The sequence below is a fragment of the Arvicola amphibius genome, chromosome 12 (genome assembly GCF_903992535.2).
Source record: "Arvicola amphibius chromosome 12, mArvAmp1.2, whole genome shotgun sequence".
Lineage (NCBI taxonomy): Eukaryota > Metazoa > Chordata > Mammalia > Rodentia > Cricetidae > Arvicola > Arvicola amphibius.
This window is the reverse complement of record NC_052058.2, coordinates 164,777,755-164,803,827: the sequence shown is the minus strand read 5'-3', so window position 1 is coordinate 164,803,827 and position 26,073 is coordinate 164,777,755. Positions and strand designations below refer to the sequence as shown.

Genomic DNA, 26,073 nt, shown 5'->3' with positions numbered 1-26,073 from the left:
CAAGATGGTTGTCACTGGATAGAGGACAATAAGACCGGAGCTGGGCTGACAATTCTGTCCTCATTTCACCTGTGACCTCTGGAGCCTAAGTTGCCCCACCTGTGATGCAGACAGCAATGGTGCCTGTCTTGCAGGGTGACTATGGAGGTCCTAGGGAGTGACGGGAACTCCTGGAGCTGCGAGAAATGTCACGTGTTAGATCCGAGTTCTAAAGAAAGCGTGGAAGCCAGGCTACAAGGTGCAGAATCTGCCAGCCTGTTGCGGTATCAGTCGGCTCCTAAACTGTGTATGGACCCTCCCCAGTTCCCTCCCCACTGGATCTGCATCCAAACTCGTGTGAAGAACATTTCGGGGGCCAGGCTGGAGCAGGAGCTGGCAATTAAGGCTGGAGTCAACTCCAAAGGGAGGGAGAAAGTGGAACCTGAACAAAAGCAGCGGTTTCCAGGAAAGCTGAGTGCCAGTCTGGTGCCCAGCTGTGGGGAGGCGTGCGTGCGTACGTGCATGCGTGCGTGCGTGCCTGTATACATGGCGTGTGATTGTAACGCCCACCTGGGCTGGGGTTGCTGGTGGAGCTGATGTCTGCTCTTAGGGTTCAGGGCTGTGACGGACTTTCTGCCAGCTAGTGCCACTGCTGGCTTGCGAAGCCTCCCTTGAGACAGAGACAGCCAGTTGGACCTGCATGCTTCCCTGAGCCGGCCTCAGAGTGGCTCTTGCTGCTACGGGGGTAGGGCGGAGATGAAGCTGTGTGACATAAAGTCTCAGTCCTCGGTCAGCGTGCCTTGGGAAGGGGGCTCTGATCGGGGGTAGTGAAATGAGTAGGAACCCAGAAACCTGGGCAAGGGAAGGACTGGACGGCAGTGGTGGGGAGGAAGCCGGAGGCAGGAACCAAGTAGCAATGAGGTCAGAGAAGAATTAACAGCAAAACTGCCTGGGACAGGAAAGAGAGAAGGGTGGAGGGAGATACAGAAAGGCAGAGAGGAGGAGAGCTAGATTTTTGAGGAAGGTTAAGATAGGAAGTAAATGCTGGGAGGCAGAGGTGGAGAGATCAGAAAAAGAGGAAAGAGGGGGAGAGAGACCCAAAGAAAACGAGAGGCAGAAGAAAGAATATGCAATAATAGACCAGGAACAAATAAAGGATGTGGCTCAGGACCTGTGCTTGGAAAACGCAGATTATTCACCGTGGTGAGCCCTCTCTCACATCCCAGATGAGGGGACAGAGGTCCCCGGTACAGCGGCAGCATCAGGCTGCAAACACAAGATTCAGAGTGCCAAGGAAAATGAACTTGGAGGAAAGAGATGGGCAGGCGGCCCCAAAGGGAAGGGAAGAAGGTGCGGCAGGGTGGGGCTTAGGAGTTGCTGCTGGTTACGAAGGCAAATGCTTCCTTTGCAGTGCGTAGCTAAAAGACAAGCTCATAACATAAGCCTTGACTTTCTGAAGTCAGACTGAGCCCCAAGTGGGTGAGAGCAACATTCACTTCTCTCTGTCTCCACTGTGCCAGGCCCAGAGGCACGAGGACAGCAGGGTCCAGCAGCAGCTGTCATCCTACGACAGTCAGAAGAGGGTGTCCCCACGCTGGGGCCTGTGGTTGTCATGGGGGAGTTATATATGATTGAATGGAAAGACTAGGAGAATGAACCCCGTGGTGCTGGCATAGAGTGGGGGTGGAGGCATGTACCCATAGAGTGAGACCTTCTATTGCTTTCTCTGCCGACAGGGCCTGGGGAGCGCACCCCTGAAAAGCAATGGAGTCAAAGCCTCTTGCAGACATGACTGACTCCAAGCCAGGGGTAGGGAGTATACATGATATACATCTCAACCTGGAACGGTTTGTGATGTCAGAAAGTTCATGTTCAAAGGATGATGGGGCATTTCAGAAAGAACCCGAAAGGGTTCCCATAGGGCAAAGCCAGATTATTCTGTGTCTCAGAATAAATAATGAATAAAATAATGAGACCAAGAGTCCAAGCTATTAGAGACAGAAGGAAGTAGGGAGAGGACACTCAATGGCGCGTGGGATATTTACACGCCCTCGAAACACCTTCCCACAAAATGCTGTTTATTGTGCACGGGATAGGAAAGGATCCTTTCTCTCCAAGATTTTGCAGCAGGGAAGCCTGACAAGCAATCTTCAAGAGACCAAAGAGCAGAGACCCTCAGCGTTGGGACAGGGTGACATCATGTGTCCCTGACAGGAGGCCATGACAGCGGTACCTGGAACCTTCCTGTCGAGGAGTCAAACCTGGATCTAGCTGAGGAGCCGCCGGGCAAAGCCACAGTGAGGTGCGTCCTACAGGGAGCCGGCCTGTCATAGTCGAGAGTTTTGTTCACACAAAGGGCAAGTCAGGTCTGCAGCTCTGCCTTTGTTTCGAGTCTAAGAGGTGGATGGTGAGAGACTTTAACCTGGATCACTGGCTTTAAAGGACTTCACGGGGGCAGCTGAAGAAACCCACGAAGAGCCTAAGAAGCAGACGGGGCTAACACACCCACACTCACGCTGTGCTTTGTGACGGTCCTTGTTTTGTCGGTCACAATGGTTTGTCCGGCTTTGCACCTTTGGATACTTTCTGTGTGTGTGCACACAATAAAACTTCCAAAGAGGGTTTTTCCCATAAACAATACCAAACTTTCCAGAAATGAATAACTCCTAGTTTTCACTACTCTGCCATATCTAAACCAAAGTCTATATGTGAAGTAAAATCATGTTTCCAGGAGCATGAATGTAAAAATCCCAATAACATGAGATCTCAGGCACTGGCTCCCAGGGTCCCTTCTTTGGGTGAGCCAGCCTTTTGCCTGTGTCCCACCCTCCTGCCTGCCCTGGGACAAAGGGTGTGCCAGCCAGGGTGCCACCATGAGCCAACAACGTCAGCTCACGGGAAGAGGACCTTGTTCCTCCTGATGCCTGCTTGCCAAACTCCTCCTGTACTGTTTGCTCTAGGTTTGTCTCTAACAAAGATAGCTCCCTCATGGGAAAGCCAATACTTCTGGGTTTTTAGTCATTTACAGCCAAACCCAATCCTAGCATTCAAACCACAGGGAGTTAAAGGAGAAAGATTATACTTCATCTCATGAAAAAAAATGGATTCAATAAAGCTCAATGTCCACTCATGATTCTAAAAATAACTCAGAAGACTTGGAAGAGACAGCACCTTCTTTGATTTCATAAAAAAGAAAAAAAAAAAAACACCTACAAAAGTCCCAGGAGCAAACACTGGTTCACTAGGGGAATTTGTTATTTAAAGCCTTTTTAGAACTCCACAGGAGATAGAGATTCCTGCTGTTGTAATTTCTATAGCGTTCCCCCCTGGAGACCCTAGACAGCACAATAAAACAACACCAAGAAATGAGAAACATACAGATATGGAAGGAAAAAAACTAAAGCCCGTTGTTTGCACAGGATACTATTGTCTACATAGAAATCATAAACACCCACACATAATTAAAATAAGAGTTTAGCAAGGTGCATGGATATGAGATAAATGTATCAAAACAGGCACATTGTATATCTTGACAACACAAAGTTCAGAAACATAATTTTAAAAGATGTATTTATAACACTAACAGAAGTTAAAATGTACCTTGAAACAAATTTAATAATAGACAAATAAGGCTTTTATGAGAAAAACTTTAAACATTGTTGAGAAGCACCAACAGAGACCTATAAAGAAGCAAGACATTTTAGATCCATATACTGGAAGTTATCAATTATCGGTATAGATTTATGGATTGTGTGCCTTTCTGATCCAAATTCTAGTGACTGTCCTGGAGAAGTGGATAAGCCACTTGTATGTGGCTTTTAAAGAAGATTAACTTAGTTATTTTTAATTGTGCATGTATTAGGGTATGTGCGGGTGTCCTTGGAGACCAGGAGAAGGCGTAGGATCCCTTGAAGCTGGAGCTATGAGTGAACCACCCAGTAGGGGTACTGGGACCTGAATTCACTAGAGCAGAGCAGTACAGGCTTCTAACCACAGAGCCATCCGTAGCCCACAATATAAGTTCTTCTCCTTCTCCTTCTCCTCCTTCTCTTTCGCCTTCTTCTTCTTCTCTTCCTCCTCCTCTTCCTCCTCCTCCTCTTCTTCTTTTCTCCTCCTCTTCCTCCTTTTTTGTTAAATGGGTTAGCAAAAGACCAAGATACTCTCCCCAAAGGAAAAACAATGTTAACAGGCCCGTCCAACTAGCTGTTGACGGATCACAGGCCATATGGAAATTATGGAAACCTGATAAATGACAGCTGCACTGGGAGGAAGAAGAAGAAGAAAAAAAAACCTTCCCCAAACGGCATTGACACTTCTGGTTGTCCTTACGGAAAAGCGGCAACTTGATCCAAACTTAACAACCAACACAAAAACCAGTTCCAGGTGGACCAAGGTCTTTAAAGCGGGTCAGCCAGTTGCTTTTGTCTACTGACGCTGAGGTGGGGAAGAACTCCAACAAGACAATTAAAAATGCAAACAAAGGGAGAGCCTGTAATAAACTCAGTTACTGTAGTGATTGGAAGCAAGGGAAAATCAGGTGTGAACTGGGCATGGCAGGCTGTATTTTCCAAAGACAGCTGGGACGACACCTGTCTTAAATGCTTCCCAAGGGCCCTGCCACTCCCAGTCAAGAGGGAAGATTCATCTCCAGGACCCTGGAACTGGTCGGATGCTGGGGACTGCCTTACGTGATAGGCTGTAGCCCGCACGGTGTCATGCAGCTACTGAAATTAGGTCACAAAAAGCCAGCTATTCAGCCCCTGTCCTCTTTGTCAACTGTCCCCATAGTCTCACTTGTTCTCCAACTGGTGGCAATATTCTGGGAGACTGTGGGGCCTTTAAGGTTGGGCCTAACTGGCAGGAGCAGCCACTAGAGGTAGGTCTTACAAGGCTATAGCCCACAGCTCCGCTTGTTCCCACCCCTGCGAACGCCACACCTCAGGGACCGCAATGCCTTCTGGGACCGTGAACCAAAATAAGCCCTCCCTCCTTGTTTCTGTCAGAGGTCAGGGTCACAGCACTGCGAAAGTCACTGGTTCACTCTGTTGCTTGCCGCGTGCTCACCCCGCCCAATCAGGTGACACCGGCTGCAGGAAGGCTCAGCTTGAATGTTGATATCCGCCCAGCCCGAGAGGTGGGGAGAACCACAGAACAGGAACTAAAGGGACTATGACTTATTTACTTGTGCAGAGGAGTCAGCGTGGGTGCAGGTGTGGCTTGGGATAACCCTGCACTGGCACGCTCAGAGCAGGAAGCTGTGCTGTCACCGCGGCCAGACTGTCCTCTGGAGTCATGCCCTGTAAGGAAAGATTTGGACCCAGGGAGTTGGAGTCTTTGATCCGTCTCCAAGTGCTGAGTGACACGGGGCATGTCATTTTGCCTCTCTGGGTCTCAGATTCCTTAGCCCCAAGGCTCCTGTATGGATCATTTCCATATAGACCATATATATGAGGAAGCAGAGTTGGAGAGATGCCCACAATGTACCTACTCAACAAACTCCTGCTCAGTGGTTCATCAATATGCCCATCTCTTTGTCACCTTGTCTCAGAAGCTTCCTTTTCCTTCATCTCATCAAGCCATCCTGTGGCCTGTGCCTCCTTCCATCCTGGCATATAAGACTATTCATTTATCTGTTTGCTTTTTTATTTATAACATAGCACAAAGCTCCTAAATTTGACTTAATCATCATTAATTTGGCAAAATACATATATGAATATTGTCTTCTTCAAAAAAATATAAAAATAAATCATCAAAATGTGAAAGCAGGCAAGTTTCCATCAAATAAATGAAAGACTTTAAAGATTTGTTTTTAAATTATGCATTATAGATGTATGTGTGTGCATGTGGATGCAGGTACTGAGGAGGCCAGAAGAGGGCGCCAGATCCCTTGGAGCTGGAATGACAGGTGCCTGTGAGCACTAGGAACCAAGCTGAGATGCTCTAGGAGTGTTAAGCGCTCTTAAGCCACTGAGCCATTACGCCAGCCCCAAATGAGTTTCCTTTCCATGCCATTTGAAGCAGATTTGAACGGATGCCACGCTGGTTTTGACGGCATCCATTCCTTCTTGCAAACTTTCTTTGCTGCTTCTAACATGTCCTGGGTTTCTTCTTGAGAACAGCTAATGAAAACATCTCTTGTCTGACAGGGTATCATTAGACAGTCATCGTGTGTGAGCATGACTCCATTCCAAGCAGCTTATAAACTGTGGCGTTGTTTCTCTTATTTCCTTTAGCTCTGGGATGCTCCTCCTATTCCGTGCCAATGGCTTTATTATCTGATGTCCTTCAAAAGCGATCCTGGCATCTTCTGCAGCTGTCTTCTTCGTGGTGGCCACCATCATTCCAGCATCGAAGTGACGTCCTGTCTTGATCATCAGCGTCTCTGTCAGTGGGAACCATGTGGGAACCATCTGTGCACTCCAGACCCAAGCTCTTGGCTGGCCTGCGCTAGGACGTAGTCGCTGCTGGGTTTGATATTTAATCAGTATATAACAAAATCTGTCCTCCTGAGAGGACCCAGAAGGGCATGTTCTGCCGTAGGCCATTGGGCCTGTTTACAGCCATCCTTGGGATTCGGTCCCCAAACTTCTTTGGGAGATCCCTGTAGGTGCCATGTCTCAGAGCTGCTGGGGACCATCACTGTCATCCAGACAGCTGGTCCCTCAGCAGACCTCAGGTAGACACGAACGTCCCTTTATGTTGGGAGCAGTGAGACCCCGATCGTGAATTTCTTGTAATCCTCTGATCTGAGTGCCTACAGCTGTTCTGAGCACGAGACCTTTAGGAGTTCCTGATGGCAAAGTGGTTTCTGGTGGGTTTGGCTGGGGTGTGGCTATCTCTATATAATCTACCCCTGAACACAATAAAGGGGGCATTCTTGGGGAATTCAAAGATGACCCGTGTCGCTGTCTCTCTGTCTGTGTGTGTCTGTGTATTTTAACCTCCAGCCCCTTGCCTGAAACTCACAAACTGGGTTCAAGCACACAGAGCACAGACACGGGGGTGTGGTGCGCGGCACCTTTAGCCATCAACACTGGCAGTCTTCCAACGGGAGCAGTCTTCCTCCTCCCCTATCTGCAGGGAGTTTATAAGGTAAGAAGTGGCGTCCACGCAGTCTGGAATACATCTTTAACCCTTTCGTGACTTCTTCTGAGGCACAGGGCAGATTCTGGGCTGTGTGTGGTGATCAGTCATAGCCAATGTGCAATCTCAAATGGTTCATTGCACTCCCCCATCCCCTGCAACCTGAAGCCAAGAACACCTGATTTCCAATCCAGTCGGACCCAAGGAAGGACCGATATTCACTCATCCTCATCTATAGCTCAATCCAGCTCCACTCTGTTCAGTTTTGAAGTGAATGTGGACAAGAAGCAGCCCAACCTGCGGTCCTATTGTGTCTGTCCCTCTGCCCCCTCCCTGCTCCTCTACACCAGGGGTTCTCAACCTCAGGGTCAGACAACCCTTTCCCATGGGTCACATATCAGGTATTTACACTGCGATTCATAACAGTGGCAAAATTCCAGTTATGAAGTAGCAACAAAAATAGTTTTATGATGGGGGGGTCACCACAGCATGAGGAACTATATTAAAGGCACAGCATTAGCAAGGTTGAGAGCCACTGTCCCATGCTCAAACAGCACAGCCTTGCACCCAAAGCCTCAGGAAGCCTAGAGAGGGAGACTGAGGTAGGAGACATAAGCCGGCAGATGCTGTGATACCCACTGGGGAGCCGGAAAGACCCTCCCAGTTTCAGGAAACAGCTGACTGATTCCCACCTCCTGCCTCCTGAGCGCTAAAGAGAGAGGGGCTTTCACGGAAGTCTACGCCCCCTACGGGTACCTCGGGGTCCCCGCAACCAGAGCTCATTCCCCCCTACTTTATTGCCTTTTCTCCACACTCTCTCCAATCTTTATTTCTGTGATCACGCACCCTCTGAATAAACTATGTGGCCTAAATCATCTCAGGATTTGCTTTGGGGGCAACCCAAAGGCAGATAGCCAGGGGGAGGCTGAGAGAGAGGAGGGATGGCAGAACTTGAATCAGGAAAAAGCCACAAGAGTGGGCAGAACTGGTTGACCCTGAGAAGGTCCCCAGTACAAGGAGAGGGAGCTTGCAATGATTAGACACACAGGGTAGCGGGAGAAGGAGGGTTTCCAATTTGAAAAGCACCTTCCCAGCAATGAGAGAGAATGGATTTTTGACAAATTTCAATTTTAATGGATTTTAAATCCAATTTTTAAAATTCAACTTGGATTGAATTTTTTAAAATTCAGTTCTAAATTTTACATATACAGAATTATAGTTAATCCTCATAGCAACCTCATAGCAACTCAATAAATATGTTGATTTCTCATTTGTCAAAAAAGAAAAGCAGGATTCAGAGTGGCTTATAAGAGTGCTCTCTCTCTTGCTCTCTCTCTCTCTCTCTCTCTCTCTCTCTCTCTCTCTCTCTCTCTCTCTCACACACACACACACACACACACACACACACATCTTTTGAGAGAGGGTATCATTCTATAGCCTAGGATAGTATGGAACTTACTTCGTGCCCAGGTTGGCTTCAACTTTTGAAAACCTCCTGTCTCGGCCTCCTGAGTCCTAGGATTTCAGGTGTTGTGGCCCAGCTAAGATTTCACAAACCTACAAGACAGTGTGGTGTGTAAGGATTATATACTCAATTATCAGTGGGCTGTCAAAGGCGGTCACAATCAAGGACATTTAACAACATGGAAATTTGTTTAAAGGTCTTTATTAGGTTAGAATGATTAGCCTACAAGTTAATACTTATTGATAAGAACTCATCTGGCGGTTAAGGATTATATACCTACTTATGTTCACATGTATGAAAATAATGGGTTACAATTTTAGACCACACAAAAACTGCCAACTTCATTTTTCTAATTCAGTTTGATTTCTAGGATAGATAAGCTACCCATTCTACAAGGTAGAAATTCACCTTTAATATTTCCTGAGTCCCTGTCCCCATTTCCTCTTTTCCTATATTGACAGGAAAATCCTCAGATGTCACCTGTCTGCAGTGGCATGCCCTAAGACAGACATCTCGCGGTCTTATCTGAGCCCTGGTTACCCAGCTCCCACTGGTCTCTGCTAACCCTTGTCTCCAGTCAGAAATTTTATTGATTCCAAGCAGTGTTCTCGGCTACTGTGACGTCTTTACCCACAGATACCTCCACTGGCAAAGCCCTGGAAGCAACCATGACCTTTATGTGGCCAAAGAGCTGGTAGAGACGATGCTCTCCAAGGGAGGGGCCTCTTGTGAGAGATGGACAGACACACAGAGAAGATGTGTGCAGAAGACACGGGGGTGGGGGGAAGGCAGCCCCTCACGGAGGACATGCAGCCTGCCAACACACTGGTTCAGTTTCTGACACCGACTTCAAGCTCCAGGCCCCCAGAATGTTGAAAGGACACACGGCCTCAGGAGCCAGATTCAGCTGCTCAGCATGATGCTCAGCTGCAGGTGCTTGTTTTGCCTCCACACTCCAGGGACCCAGATCCTCTCTCAGCTGTCCTGAACCTTCCCAGGGCAAGGGACGTTTATGAGGCTCTCTTGGTCTGTCTCCTCAGTTGCCTCTGCTTTTCCAGCCTGAGCCTCTGCACAGGCAGACTGCTCTCAGAACCCACGGCGGCCTGTTGCCTCTGGAAGCTGTTTCCCACATGGCTCTTTCTGGGACAAAGTCGGGTGAGGTGTACCCAGCTAGCCCCCTCACCTTTTTTCCAGCTCTCCCTCCCTCAGAATGCTGTCTGCTTTGCAATGTGAGGGCTTGACCCTTCATCAGGCCTTCTGAATGAGTGGCTGACCCTCCAACCACAAAGGCCAAGTGGGTCCAGCCACACTGCATGAGACCCACTCTAGCATGGAATTATCAGGCCCAACAGCTGAGTAAAACCAAGGGCTTGAGGCTAAGGGAACTGGGGGAAGGGTGGAAAATGTTTAATAGCTTCATTTTCTTCTGGCTACACACTCCACACACTCACACATACACTCATACACACACATGCACACACGCACAATGACGAGAAAGACTACAGAAAGATTAAAGTACTATCTTTGAGTTACACATATTCTCATTCATGGTCCTTTTCCTGTATGTTTTCCAAAATATCTAACAGTAATGGTCTTATTTCTGTAATTGAGGGAAAACGTGATTTGAAAGGCATTATTTAAAGGAGATAACATTTAAAATGTATTTTTAAAGTCGGTGTGAAAGAACCAAGTCCAGAAGCCACGTCAGAGCTGTGTGAAGGTGGCCACACTGGCTGTGAGCCGAGCATTGCACTCTGGGCTCCCAGAGCCAGGAAGCATGAGCCACACTGTGCTCATGAGCGAAGCCGACCAACTGCTCAGAAGGAGTGCTATTCTTAGGTCTAGAGGCAGACAGGAATTTCTGCCAAGGATCTGGGAGGTGCATAGTATTAATCTACTTTTTTTCAGAGGCAAGTGAGGCAAGGCAGAGAAATCACTCACGGAGACAGCTACAAGGGGGAGCTGGGTCTGGGGCCCATGAAAAAGCCAAGTGGGGGTGGTCCTGTTAAAACAGTGACGATCAGGGTGGCTTCTGTGTTCACAGCTTCTCGAGGCTCCAGAGTCATATGGAAAAACCAAAGTTCTCCAAATGGCCTTTAAGGCCTCTCTCCTGCACCGTGACCTCATCATCACACCTGGACTCTTCTGTTGCCAGCTCCACCTTAACAAGCCAGGTAGGCTCCACCTCAGGGCCTTTGCCCTGCTGCCCTTGACCAAAAACACCCCCTCTCCCGACCTCTGTCTGGAAAACGCCCTCCTCTCCTTCCAGCCTGTGCTGGCCCACAATGACTGCCACCCACTCCCCACCATGCTTCCAGCATCAACCTATTTCCATCCAGAGCCCCGTCACCTTCTGAAGTCCATTGCTGATGGTTGTCTGTCCCCTCAACCAGAAGGCATGAGGCCTGTGACTTTTGTTCCCTGATGTCACCCAACCTCTGCAGATAGAACTCGTGTCTAATAGATGATCACTAAGCATTTAAGTCACTGAACTATTGGAGAATGTTCCTCACATTGACCATACAGAGAATGCGGCCCTGTTTGTCTGTGATGAATGATGTCCGGGGTTAGACATAGGGGTTCAAATGACCCAGCCCTCGAGGACTTCTTATTCTGAGGAAGGACATATGCCAACACACATAAGGCAGAAAGCAAGATTCATTCTCCACCGAAGAAAGTGTCAGGATGAATTTATGGGCCAGCATCATAATCTCATATAAATCGTCTCCCTAATGGTCGTAAGACTCGCAGGTAGGGACAAACAACTCCATTCGTGAAGCAAGTGAGCCCAGGATCACTGACTCAGGTAACCCAGAGTCAGTCAATAATGAGTCATCCTGACCAGATCTTAGGGTTCATGGTATTGTTGAGGCTAGGTAGGCTATCAGCAGGAATAGAAGGCCAAACTGCATTACCCTGGCGTTAGGAACAGCAGGAGCTGAGGCACAGACATGTGACGTGCGGTATGTCTGAGGGCAGCCAGAATCAGGAATTGGCTTGTCTGCCTAGTATGTGGTCTTGGCCCATGCTAGGCGGGACAGGAGCCTGGTGCCCAGATCACGACCACAAGAAAAGAATAAAGCTGTAGTCATGGAAACAGCCGAACCCCTGGGCCTACATCCTCATCGGCAGAACCGTCCCCCTGACCTTAGCCTCCTTGTGCCTGCTCCAATGATAGTTCTCCTGGGGCTGGATGGCTGGCTCCTCAGCAGCTCGCTGGGCACTTGATCAAAAACCTGCAAGAATAATCTCCAGGCACCTTCTCTCAACTGCTGTGGACCTAAGGGCCACTGTGGACAGGCTGGGCCCTTTTCCCAAGATCCTTGGCAGTGCAGGTCTAAATGGGGCTACCATCCCACCGTTTTGTATTGTGTTTCGTCCCTTTATATGATGAATTTTGCATTTCAAGTCTTGTACTACGGAACCTGTAGTTTATACACGGACTAGTATTTATTGAGCACAGACCATGCACTCTGAGGTTTCTCATTTAATTTCGTTCTCCTGCAAACTGCAATGTACACACATGTTCCATCTCGGCTTTCCCGAGGACCTGTGGTGTAAGCAAGGCCACAGCTGATCAGTGACTGAGATTCAACCATTTAACAGCTGCACGAGGCAGGTACCCTTACAGTCTTAACTCCTACCCCTCCTGGGGAGAAAGCTGCTATCCCTTTGGAACAGTGTTAACGTATCTTCAAAGATATTCATTCTTCCCTTTTGTGTTTAGCTGAAAGACTTCGGAGAAATTTACCAGAAACCAGCCAAGGTCACTGAGTCATTCCGATTCATTCTGTTAGGCAGTCTAGAGTCAGCTTGGCTCGCGGCGATCCTGAACGGAGTGCGCATGCCCAGAAGTGTTTACGCCGGCTACCTCTTCTTTCTGACCATGCGCTCCCTGACCTTTGAACTGATGGTGCTTAGAGATGTGCCTGCCTCCACAGGTTTTTCCTACACTAATACATACAGGCTTCCCAATAAACTCCCACGCTTTCTTTGTTCCCAGAAAGCACCGCTTCACAAATAACCCCAGCGCTTCCCCAGTTTGTTGCGATGCATCTTTCTCCACTTTATGTCCCGGTTGTGGGTTTTGGTTCAGTGTTCACGAAGATGTGAACCCACTGCCTTTGGTTACAATTCGTCTTCTCCTCTTTTCACTTACTTTTTCTTCTGGACGTCCTCCCTGCGGCAATCGCAGGAGGCAAGGATGGGGTTTAAACCCCACTCCCCGACTCCTAGCTTATTCCTTTGTCTAGCGTTTCCAATTCTGCCTCAAGTAAAACTTACTGCGAGCCTTCCATGTTGAACATTTCATCTATGACATAACCTTCCCGTCTTACTACACTGCCCAGTGGGAACTCTATTCTGTCTTCAGGAGAGGAAACAGACGTTTGTCTAAGACCCCACCACTATCCCCTCCACACGCTGGCAAGGCGGATCCCAGAATCCATGAGGGCTGAATCTTTCCCGTCAGTTCCCACCTCAGTCCGTCCTTACTTCTGTCTTGCCACCTCCTGCTTGGGTTCTCTTACACCCCTGTGTCCTGGGATCTAACTCCTCTCAGATGCCTAACGGCCCAACAGACTCTGAAAGAAGTTGACCAAGGCACGCAGCCCTCTGGGGAAATTAAATGCAGCCTCATAAAGGAAATTGCTCCTGGCCAGGACACCAGAGCAGTTTAGAGACAGGAGGGGGCCAGGCTGCCTAGGTAGGGTGGAGGTGGGATGGCTTTAGGCTGGAAAAAGCCCAGATGACCTTAGCCATGAGTCATAGTATCTCCACCTGCCATCCAACCTGCAGCATCCTCCCCGGACCCCACTGCCTCAACAAAGCAGTGTTAGGAAATGGTAACATCTACCACAAGCTCACTGACCTTCCTGGAACGGACCCATGGGGGTGGTGTGAAGGTGGGAATTCAGGCTTGTCAGATGGGTAAGGGACTTGGGGAAACTGAGAGCCTCGATTTGCCAGACTGGTGAGGCCCAGGAATCAGGGGTGTCTTAATGGAGGGAGAGAGAGAGAGAGAGAGAGAGAGAGAGAGAGAGAGAGAGAGAGAGAGAGAGAGAGAGAGAGAGAGAGAGAGAGAGAGAGAGAGAGGAGGGAGACAGAAACCCCACAAAACCAGCAAGCCAAATCAGAAAGCTGGGCAAAGCATTCAATAGGAATGTCACAGAGGGGACAGGAAGGATTCATATGTGCTACCATGTCTTCCTTGCTGCTTGTCAGTGGATGAAAGTCTGAAATAACATTGCTTGAGGTCAGTTTTCATCCATAAGACTGTCAAATTATTGACGACACCTGTATTCTCGACTGTAGAAACACCTGAGGGTTAAAGGCGTTTATCCAGCTCACGCTTCTGGGGACTCAAGGGTATAGATGACATCCCGATGGCTGCAAGGATGGGAGGAAGTAATCACACTGCTGCCGCACAGGAAGCCAGAGAGAAGGGTCCTAAGTCGAGAGAAATGCCTACAATTCTTTCCAAACACAGCCCTCAATGGCCAAGGACATCCCCCTAGGACCTGTCTCTTAAAGGCCCATGCCACTTCTCAACATTATCACATTAGCGACTAAGTTTTCATGAACTACTGAGGGCCAAACCACAAGCAACCCATAAAAAACATCCAATGTTGATAAGAGTTACAATTCACACGGGGGAGCTAGAAAGGTGATTCGGACAGCCATTGAGAGTCCTCTGCTCTACTCCATTTCCAGAACTCACGTAGGGTGGCTCACAACCACCTGTGACTTAGTCTCAGAGGAACCAATACCTCTGGCCTCCATGGGTGCCCACACTCATGTTCACATAGCCATATGTAGACACATAATTAAAAATAATACATATCTTAAAATAGAGTTGCTGGCCATGTACATTGGTACAGCAATTTTTGGAGACCATCTGACACTACTAGAATTTTAAATACACTGTGTATTTGCCCCAGAAACAGAGGATTGGCCTGTATCAGGGTTAGGCACAGAAGTGCATCCCTAGTGTCGAAGTCTGTGGTTGGCTGGCAAGGCTCTGTGTTGGGTAGCCCTTCTGCCTGGGGCATCTACGGTCTGGAGGGAGGCAGAGGTACTCTGCCAGGAGATTTCCTGAGGTGACTGTCTCTATACTGACATTCCCATGGGGAGGCTTCGCTGCCGGCCTCTCCCTAGGCATCTGCTGAGCCCACATTTCCAACTGGCAGACCCAGTCATGAAGGACCTGGGCATTGAACTTCAGGGGCTCCTAGAGACCATGAACACTGACATACAGGTATACTGATAGATGATATCGTGCAAGAAATGACTTTGACAGCCTAGTAGTGGAGGGGAACTAAGGGAGAAAGTTGGGGGAACGAGAGAACGTAAGGGGAAAGACTGATAAAATATTACACCTTCTCTTACACGCAGAATATAAATACACATGACATGAAAGCAAAGGGGTTCAGTTTGGGAAGAAGGGAAAAAAGCAGGAATGGGAGGAAGAAGAATGGAAGGAAGGGCCGTGAGGGGATGAATACAAGCCAAGCACAATGCTATATGTGTAAGAATGTCCTACTAGAACCCGTTGTTTGGTACAATAACTAATGTTACACATGTATAAAAATGTAGTGACAGAACCCATTGTTTGGTACATAACTAAAAATTTAATGAAATGAAAAATTGGAAAAGAAAAGCTAACTAACTTAAACAAAAACAAGCCCGACTTGAGCTAGGAGGAAGAGTCTAAACCCCCACCCCACCTAGTCCGATCCCACCTGTGTGAGCATCAAGCACCCACAGTGTCAGACACACAAAGTACAGGGGTAGGTGTATTACAAGGGCAGAACTCTCAGCCTCCCAGTGGGCTCCCAGAGGCCCCACCGTTCTTGGAACCCCGGCACTGCCGGCATCGTTAACCTCACAGCAAGTCTGAGCAGCCAGAGGTAACGAGCTCAAATGGGCTCTGATGCAGTAATTAAGTCAGGGTGGAAGGGAACGGGGATAATTATGGGCAAGGAAACAGGAAAGGAACTTAAGGTCCTGGAGGATGTAAGAAGCTGGGGAGGCATTCATGCAGGGGCAGGATAGCACTCTGGGGGAGGACACAGGGACAAGGGACACACCCTGCTGTGGTTTTCTCCTGGAACGTGTACAGCCTTAGGATCCCATGTCCCAGCAAGGATTTGAGGCCCAGAGGGAGGTCCAGCTCCTTGAGGGGGCCCTGTTGAGCTGGAACTAAAGCCAGGCCTCTGATAATGCCCACACACACCTCATACCTCAGGACTCTGAAATCCAAAGACTGTGTGTGACTTAGCCCCTGCGATCTGGGCTTTGTTTCCCCATGAAGTCACCCAGTCCCAGGTGAATCCCGTGCAGAGCCCTTCATCAGCAAGACTAGTTTCCTGTTTCCAAAGCTGCACGTAATCTCAAGGTTTGTTGGCCAATTGGTAAATTCAGCAGATGGATTTTTCTTTTCTTTTTTGGCTGCTTGGATGGCACCTATCTCCTCTGACATCTGCTCTGTCATGGAACACAGGAGACAGCAGCTTTGATTGCCTCTCAGGGCACAGAAAGCATCCAAAACAGTCTCAAGACTGCTGGCTGAGATGATCCAGCCTCACAGAATACTCCAGTCAGGACTTGACCATAATCGTAAATTTTCTTTGGGTCCCCATAAGATTATCAACACCCCCAATCAGCAGGAAGAAGCCTAGAAAACTATGCCCACATTCCCCAAAAATGGATTATGGATGTTTGCCTTTATTTAGAGTATTGGGTTGTAAGTTATTATGGATAATGATTAGAAAAAAAGCTAAACAAAGGAGATTAGATTCAGAGTTCTTGTTTTGAAAAGAAAAAGGGGAATGCTGTGATATAATGCTCTTGTACACTGTAAAGATTTGTCACTCATATTGGTTTAATAAAATGCTGATTGACCAATAGCCAGGCAGGAAGTATAGGCCGGGTGACTAGAACAGGAGAATTCTGGGAAGAGGAAAGGCAGAGACACAATCGTCCAGAAGCAGAGGAAGCAGGATGAGCATGCTGCACTGAGAAAAGGTACCAAGCCACATGACTAAAGAAGAATTTAGGGTTAATTTAAGTTGTAAGAGCTAGTTAGTAATAAGCCTGAACAACAGGCCAAATAGTTTATAATTAATAAAAACCTCTATGTGTTTATTTGGAACTGAATGGCTGTGGGACCTGGTGGGACAGAAACTTCCTTCTACAGTGTTGGCCAGGGAGAGTAGAGGAGGAGATCACCTTCAGGTCCTGGGTCCTTCCCCAGGGCCTGTAAAAGTCTTGGGTGTGACCAGAGAGGTTTTAAAACACAAGCGGCTTTGTTTCAAACTCCCATGAGAAGATGATTTGGAAGCTGGCTCGGTACTCTTTTTCCTCCTTCTCAATCACAATTTGGTCTACTGGGATGGTGTTTGGAAGCAGAAGGGACTGCACGCAGAGCGAGAGACGCTAAGCTTTAGTGACCATCCGTCATGTGCGGAGCCTTCCGTGGGTGCTGTGCCTGCGGTTTCCATTGCTCTGGATGGGACTGAGCTTGCGCAGCGGGTGTTGATTGTGTCGGTATTAATGAAAACGATTGTTAATTAGAGCTGCTCAGGCCCGCTGTGTGTCTCCCACAACGCTCTTCTCTCTACATTCACACAAGCACTGCCTAAGGAAGGAGTCATTATTTTGATTTCAAAGCCGAGGAAATTGAGGCTGAGGGACTGGCGACTTGCCAGGATCTCCAGGCAAGCCCAGGGTGGAGCCAGACCTTGAACTCAAGTCAGTTTCCAAATTCCTTCAACCCTCTGGCCCAACGCCACAACTCACATTGATTTGGGACAGGGAAGGGCACTGGGCTGCCGGTTGGGACACTCAGGCTGGAACATGCTGTACACCAGAGCACTGGGTGGCCTGGGGCAGGTCCTTGCCCTCTCTGGACCCCACTCTGTCCATTTCTGTGAGGCGAAGGCTTGCTGCGACTCTCTCTGGACCTGTGTATGAGCGGGCAAGGCTGAGGCCACTCCAGGGTGAGAAGAGCAAACCACGGACACCCTGCGCTTTCTGTCACTCCCTGGGGTGTTTGTCTGACCCTTCCACGGGGAGGATTTAACTACAGTGTCTGCTTGAGGAGCAGTGGGCAGGCAGTATGTGCTGGGTGTATGATGTGCAAAGGATGGCTCGCTTCCTGGGAGAGACACAGAAAGAGCACAGTGCTACACACAACTGCGTGTGACGTGAAGGTCAGAAACCATTTCTGGAATTTTTCCACTTGAAACTATTGGTTTTGGTTTTTTTGTTGTTGTTGTTTTTTTTTTTTTTTTTTTTTTTGAGACAAGGTCTCACTGTGCAGTTGGAATTCCTCATCCTCCTGTCCTTGCCTCCCTGGGGCTGGGATTGCAGGAGCCTTCCACCAGAACTTGCTTCTATTTAATGTTATTTGGATCATGGTGGACAGCAGGTCATGGAAGCCCTAGAACACAAAACCACGGAGAAGGGAGGCTACGGTCATTCCCAGTTCAAAGAAACAGCCAGGCTCTACGGAAGTACTTTGGGAAAAGATGCTTCAAGACAGCCTGTTTTCCCACAGGACGCAGGCTGGAGGTGATGGGCCCAAGCAAGGCAGGTTTAAGGGCCCCATGCTCCTGACGCTGGGGAGGTGACCTCACTGGAGAGACTACTGCTGCCTCTGCTATAGAGATCTTCCCCTCTGTGTCAGGGCTCTAGACCAGGAGTTGGGGGATTCCCAGGCCTGGAAATTCTTGCTAAAATAATTCCACGCCCCACCTCAAAACCCCTTAAATCGGTCACTCTCAGCTCCGTTTCTTGGAAGAAGTTGGCCCGTGATCAAAAGTTCTGGAATCCACCACAGGAAGCGGCCACTTGAGCAAGGAGAAAGGACTCTGATTAAAGGGCCAAGCATTCTGGGTCCCGATCTCCCCTCCTGTAATTACAGGCATGTGCCAGATGAGCCTGGATTCAACTCCAGCTCTGCCGTTGGGAGTTGCCCGGTTCCTGCCAAAGCGGGAGCCTCGCTGAGCCCTGGCTTCCTCTTTGTGACGAGGATTGAAGTATCTGTCTGGCGGGTTCTCGGGAGGATTTCAGAGGGAGGGATGGGGCTTGCAGTACCTTGGCATGTAAGGATGCTGGCTCACTGCTTTGTAAGAAGCTGCTACTCACAGAGCGAGTGTCCCTTCACCCAACCTAGCAAGACACTCCAGGACACTTGATCTTTCTGACTGCTAACAGACACAATGGGTGAACCAGTGCTCTGAGCCACCAGTTGCTGTTACCCCACCTCTGCACCCCCAGGTCACAGCCTCTGAAACTCCTCCAGGGCCCCTCCGCCCAGATGTCAGGTAGCCCATGTACTTACTGAACCATCTGTCTCTCTTGTTAAATCTTTCTTGTGGTCCCAGGCGATGGCTCCACCTCTGCCCCGATGTTCCAAGGTTCCGAGTCCTTTCCCCATCAGACTCTCCCTGTTCTCTAAGCCCCTCAGATCCCCCCCTCTTGCCGCCTCCACCACCTCACGCCCACGTCAGCTAAGTGGCAACAGCCATGTCTTCTCTGATTGCCAGATTCCAGTGTGTCCTTCCAGTTCATTCTCTCACTCTGGACAGAGATGCCTTCAAAAAGCAGGGCCCCTCATCACCCCTTGATGAGATCACCCCATCATGGCCCACCCTTCATGCTGGTTGCTGCAGGTGGGGCTCCTGGGGAGGGAGACCAAGAGGAAGATTTGCTGGCAGAGTGCTCTTTGGGGGAGTTCTCTCATAATCGGTATCTATGGGGAGCAGATAAAGTAGGACCAGGCCGAGGGACAGATTGGACTTCGAAGCAAACCCCTCAAAGGCCTTTGCCTGCTTCTCCTGAAGGTCTGGAGCTGGAATGTCTGTGTGTGCACAGGGGTGTGTGTGTTTGTGTTAAGATACATGTGTTCCTGTGAGTGCATGCATGAGTGTGTGCCATGCAATACACATGTTGTTTGTGGAGATCAGAGGTCAATGTTGGGCGTCTTCTTCAATTGTTCCCCATTTAAGTTTGTTTTTCATTTGTGCGTGTGTGTGTGCGTGCGTGCACGTGTGTGTGCATGTGTGCGTGCATGTGTGTGTGTGCATGTGTGTGCATGTGTGCATGCATGCGTGTGTGCTCATAAGCTCTCACCTTGTCTCTCGTGTGGACATGAGAGGACAGCTTATGGGTGTCCCTTCTCCCTCTTCACCATGTGGGTCCTGGGATCAAATTCAGGCTGTCAGGCTTGGCAGCAAGCCCCACCTCACCACTAAACCATCACACTGACCTTCTACTTTATTTCTGGAGACCAAGTCTTTCACCAGACACGGAGTTCGTTCATTTGAATGAGCTGACTGACAGGGAGTTCCGACCCGCCTGTCTTCTCCTTGGCACTGGGATCACACGTGGCGTGTCATCCTCTGCGCCTGAATTTTACACAAATGCTGGGGGTCCACACCCAGGTGTTTTCAGACTGGCACAGCAGGGACTTTCCATACTGAGCCATCTCCCCGGCCTCTAGAGTGACTTTTCATAATTGTCCCACATTGAGGGAAGAGTCCTGGACCCCCACACCTCTTATGAACCATTTACCGGACACAAGAAGGGGAGACAACGGCAGGGAGGGGAATTAACCTCAAACTCTGCCTCTGGAAATCCCAGCAACTGAAGAAGGAAGGATCCAGCCTGGAGATGCAGAGGCGTCCGGGCTGCACCCATGGTGACCACCACCAAAGTGCTGGGGGTGGAGCAGAAGCTTGAAACGTCTATCGTGTAAAGCACAAAACCACTGGGCCTTCAGGCTAGGTCCTGCATGATTTAGTACCCCAGGCTCTGTGAGAGCTGCCCCAAACACCCTTCCCTCCTCCCTCATAGCCTTGTTTGCCACTTGCTCCCAACTGTCTAACCGTGCTGTGCCTCTCTCAGCTTCCCAAGCTCGGCAGGCCATTTCACACCTCTCTGCCTTTGCTTTTGCTAATTTCATCTGCCAGGGATGCCTTTCAATGGGAAAGAGAAATCCTTTTCTCCTCTATCAGCCAGCTCCTACTCTTCCGACAATCCTGCCTTCCCTGAGAAGACTTCCGCTAATTCTTTCATGCTGATGCTGCCACATGCCCAGGACACACCCACGGGGCACCGATCTGTCCGTGAGGGCCAGCACCTGGCTTCTTTCCAATTTACAGGGCAAGCCCTAGCTACTTGGTGTCTCTGGATGTGTGTACTAAGGTGGGATGTCTTAGAGAAAGGCACCCAGGAATAAGCCCACGGGTGGAGTCAGACGGCATTGTGGCTGACATCATCCTTCCCCCTTTCCTCGCCGTTCCCACCACCATCATCTTGCCAAACCATTCTCCCTGCGTGCCGACTACGTCCCAGGCTCGGTGCCATGTGTGTTTCGAACACGCTTCCCATCGGTCCATATTTTATCCTCACCTTTAACCACCCTCTAAAGGGTGGTTATTATTGTTATCACTGTCTTACAGGATGGAAGGCCGAGGCTGGCTAGGGGTGGGAATGATCCAAGGACACCCTCCATCACACACGCTTGGGCAGCCAGCCACAGTGACCTCAGCCCTTCTGGGTCCCTCCCGCTTACATCACTGTCTGCTTGCCTAAATGATCTGCGATACAGGGTGGAGCCGTATGTGCAGCCGCAAGATCTAGGAGGGGGCCTTGGGAGAGGTGGGGGAGACCATTCGGAACCACATCCAGCCTTCCAGACCCAACCAAGACAGGGTTTGATTCATCCACAATTACTTCATATTATACGTTGCATGGAGAGCGTGTTTCCAGCCCCATGTCTGCAAATCTGGAACCTGCCATCTCACAGAGAGGACTTGCGGAAGGTGTAGCTCAGCTGGTGAAGTGTTTGCATGCACAACCTTGGTTTAACCCCTGCACCACATAAAGTCAGGCGTGGCGGTATACCTTACCCTCCCAGCATTCCAGAAGTGGAGGCAGGAAGATCACAAATTCAAGGCCATCCTTGGCTATCTAAACATCAGGTTTATAGCCTGAGATTCGTGAAACCTTGTCTCAAAAACAAACAAGCAAATGAACCCCAAAGGGTAGAGAACTTTGCAAGAACACACGACCCATCCAGCAATAGCCAGCGCTGCAGCCTGGGGTCTGGGCTCCCTGCCAAGCTAACTGGCAGAAATGAGCAATCGGAGGGTGCTGAGCAGGGGTCTCCTCACTCTGAGGAGTGTGCTTCCAAAAATTGATGGTAAGGCTCAGAATCTTCCAGAGAAAATGGATCTTGAGACCCGAGGGGTGAGGCCTCTGACCCCAAGTCAGCCTCCACAGTCAGGTGGCCAACGGAAAGCCCCGCTCTCTCTCCCCTGACTTAAGGGGTGGACCTGAAATGCAGTAGACTCCAAACCTGGCCACAGTAGCAACGGATGCACAAACAAGGGACAGCGGAGTTGGTGAGTGACTTCCATCCAGACTGATTGAAATCAGGAGCCATTGTGCCAACTGTGTGGATTTTGGACAAATGTCTGATTACCCAAGCCTCGGTCTTCTCCTTCCACACAATGGGAGTGAGAGCTGTCACCTGGCAGGGTTGTCACACGCACTCAGTGAGAAAAGCATTGAAGGCATTCAGTCGGGTCACGAGATCTGGGGCGAGAAGCTCTTAGTGGTAGCTGCATTATTATTTTGTTTGGAGCAGACACAGATGGTGGATTCGTCTGCGGTTCTGGTCCTCACTAGACAGGGCTGAGTCTTCTATGCCCCTGGAGCCCAGTGTGAATCTCTGAAGCTGGGGGAAGGGAAGCTGTGACTGTCTCACGGATGAGAGGAGCCAAACCTGGGGGAGGCAGAAAACTTACTGAGGTCACCAGGAGTGTCGGTGACAAACCGTGAAAAAGGACCTCACCCTGATCCCGAACCAAGCCCAGCAGAAAGACTTGGTCCCATAGTCTCGTGGAGTAAAAAGACGATCCTACCAACTGCTGCCCTGCCTCTGCTCCTGCTGCCCAGGTCCCGGGCAAAGCCCCCATGACCCCAGCTGCCAGTCTGAGGAGGAATCCTGGCTCAGGATAGGTGTGACTACTCCGAGATCCCAAAGCTTCACTGGCTGGGCTGGACAGGGCCTATACCCCAGACTCAGAGACTGAGAGACAGAGACACCAGCTCAGGAGAGTAAGCTCACTTGGGAAATTCTGGATGGGCAGACCCCTGGCAACAGTTGTTTCTCTCTGGACAGCCCTCACTCAATCAGCAGGAGGCCTCTGAGGGTGCACACGGGACCCTAACCGAGCACATTCCTGGATCATATAACCCCCCCACAGTATCATGTGCCTGTAACCCCACACAACCCCACCCCATCCCCACGGTGCCATTGCAAGTGCTGTCCTCTGCCCAGAAGCTGCCCTTGCCTTGTGCCTCTAATTCTTGCTCCTCTTTGGTTTCTCAGCAGGGTTCTCTACTTCCCACGCAAGTCAACAGCTGCTGCCAGCTCTCGCATCCCCAGCCTGGTGCTTCTCGGGGACCAGGTCACTCTAAGAGTCACTGTGTCTGTGTCTCTGTCTTGCATCAGATAGAAGTCTCTAGAAGGCAGAAGTGAGCTCCGACACAAAGCAACAGTCCCAGATGCGTTAAAGGTTGACTACAAAGGATCTTCGGCTCCCTCCCTCCTTACCCTCTTCCCCCAAAGACCGCTTGAACACCTACTGTGGGCCAGGCTGCAGGAAAAGAGTAAAGTCTTGTGTGCATGTGTATTGTTTGACACGGTCAGGGCCATGACAAAGACCAGTACCTCAGTCCCAGGTGAGAGGCAAAGCCACCCTTTGATGTGCGTGTGGATACTGATAATGTGTACTGAAAACACCCACCATAGTTTTCCGTCCCCACCAAGATGTGTGCAGCCTGAAGATCGCTCCCCGACAGAGACTGCTCCCCGACATTAGCCAAGCCAGCCTCCTCAATCAGCTGTACACCCTAAACCCCACCCCCTTGTTTTGGTTTTTTATATGCTATAAACCTGCTTCCCTGTTAAAGTGTTTATAATAACAGGCTGAGTTGCCAGGGTGCTGCGGCTTCCCTACCTGAGGGTTTTTCTGTGTGTGTGTGTGTGTGTGTGTGTGTGTGTGTGTCTATGTGTGCATGTAATCATGTGTGCATGGATTCATGTGTCTACCCTTCCTTCATTTTCTTTGTCACCCCTAGGTTGGAGTTCCAGGACTCAGGTCGTGGACGGTCTCAGCACCACGTTCTGAGTGCAGGAGATAGGACAGTGATCAACAGAGTTCCTGCAACATGGTCGTCATTCTCCTAAGGGGAAGCGGAGGAGAGACCACAGAAACTATGAAAATCCTGACACATTTGGGTGGTAACAGACACTAGAAAGTATAAGAGCGTTGGGAGAACCGAGGGCTGCGGGCTCAGGTCTGTTCACCATCCTCTCAGGCTGCTCAGAGCTGCACGGGGAACGCTGTGAGCAGGAAGCTCTGGTCCCTGGATGTGCCAGACAGCCCCTACCCACAGCACACTTCCTGGCTCTCCAGGAATTTGACTCAGCAACCGTTCTGAGGAGTCAGCTGTGAGCCGATCACAATAGATACCATTATGGAGGGCCTTGGGAGCCCCATGGGTGGAGATGACCTTCCCAGTACAGAAGCCTCTGTCCGTCTGAGCATGACTAGTCTCCTCTGAAGGAGGGCCCAACGTCACACAGCCCACACTAGCCCAGCTAGTACTTGACTCTTGGATCCCACTGTCTCCCTACCCCATAGCCTCCCTAAGACTTGAAGCGACTTGTAAGCAGTCTGTCTGGTGGTGCACAGAGTCAGGGTGTGTCTGTGTAGCGAGGTGCTGATCCCAGTCAAGATTGCTGAGTGGGGTGCACACTAGCCCCTCCTGAAGCTTGGGGGTGGGCATGCTCACACCAGGAGTCCTCTCTACCCCTCCATGACAACTGTGCCCTATGCCAAGACGGCCTATGAACCATGATAGGTTTGCTCTGAACTTGGGCATAGGTGAAGGCAGTTATGCACCCAGCACCCAACTGACCTGGCTGGAAGCCCAGGTCCAAGGCCAGGGCTGGGCTGAGGGCAGGGTTAGCTGCCAATCAGGGCATTAGATGAGGGTGGAGTCAAGGATAGGGAATCATGGATTCATGCTGATACAGAATGACTCTGCAGTATTTCAGGTCTCTTCTCCCCAGCTGCTGTTCCTGTTCTTGGGACATAAACAAGGAACTTTCGCCGAGGCCCTACTATGCACCAGGCCTCTTCTTAGGCATTTTCTGGCCTCCTCTGCCAATGCAGAGTGGAAGGAGTTGCCACGTAGGCGTTCTGGCTTGTAAGTGCCTTCCCGTCCCTGTGTACCTGAAGGCTTGAACAACAGAATTGTGTTACCTTAATGTCCTGGAGGGCCAGGTGTCCAGGACTCAGCTGGCTTGGTTTCTCGAGCCCTCACTTCATGACATGTAGACGCCACCTTTATAGTTACATGGCTTTCAACACGTAGATCCACATGCTCGCCCTAGGAGGACACCAGTAACACAGAATCAAGGCCCAGCCCGTTCAACTGATTGTCACTGGTACCTCTCCCCAGATAGTCACGTTCCAAAATTCTCTAGGGCCTTTAGGAGAGACTGGGGGGTGGGGAAGGGGTCACAGTCTGCCTATAATAATGAGAGACAGCCAGGCTTTGAACAAGGGTCTTTTAGATTCCTCTTTGGTCCACCCCTTTTCCCTTGTACCCAAACACTGCTTGCTGGCCTGTGCGCGCGTGTCAATCCATACATGTGACTTCATCCACAGGTGCCTCAGAGTGAGCACCAGGAGGACTGTGAGGCTGGGGGTTGGGGGTGGGGAATGCTCACACCAGGAGTCAGGAGGGACAGAAGGGCGTGAACCTGACCTCCCCTCCACCCACTAACACCCTGTAAGTCTGTCAAGTTGGGAGCGTAGGCCCCAGCCCCTCGCATCTATCCCAGCCCCTAGGCCTGGTCTGGACTCCAAATCCCAGCAAGCCAGGTCCTGACCCCTCCCTGGGGGTGGGATCAGGACCACTTTTTCCCCAGCGTATTTAAATGAGCTCCCAAAAGAGGAACACGTGGTCCCTTTTCCTTCCTCTCGGTGGTTCCGTTCCCGCGTCTTCCTGGTTCTCCCTCGGGGCCACCCGAGAGCGCAGAATTCCCATTAAACCTGGATATTTCTTGCTTTGGCTTGTTTTGATTTGGCTTGATTGGGAATTTTGCGTCGGCAGGGACTCGCGTTAGGAAACATTCCTAACAATGTCCACTTCAGCAGTGGTGTGGTATGGTGCCTTGACTAGCCCTCCTGGCTTGGGCAGAGGCCCATCAGGCATGAGCCATTGGATTGCTGAGAAGCTCAGACTGAACCCCGCCCCAGGGCAAGTGCAGGGAAGGCTTCTGCCCTTGGTCAGTAGAGATGTCTACTGATAATTTGCAGCTCTGATGCCCACATCTGGACGGCATGTCTCTCTCCTACCATCCTCAGACACTCCTTGAGTGGTGAGGACTATCGTGGAAATTCAAAAGCTGCCAGGACTCCTCCTCTCCAAGGAGAGTGGCCAGAGTTTCCTGTCTT

The 26,073-nt window shown here is 50.0% G+C and overlaps 1 long non-coding RNA gene across 1 annotated transcript; it reads left to right on the top strand.

Annotated features, from left to right (window-relative positions):
- Nucleotides 1-17,356: 17,356 nt before the first annotated feature.
- On the top strand, nucleotides 17,357-25,685 carry LOC119802798. Its single transcript, XR_005283505.1, has 2 exons — nucleotides 17,357-23,284; nucleotides 23,684-25,685. It is a non-coding gene; the product is annotated as an uncharacterized LOC119802798 (long non-coding RNA).
- Nucleotides 25,686-26,073: the final 388 nt, after the last annotated feature.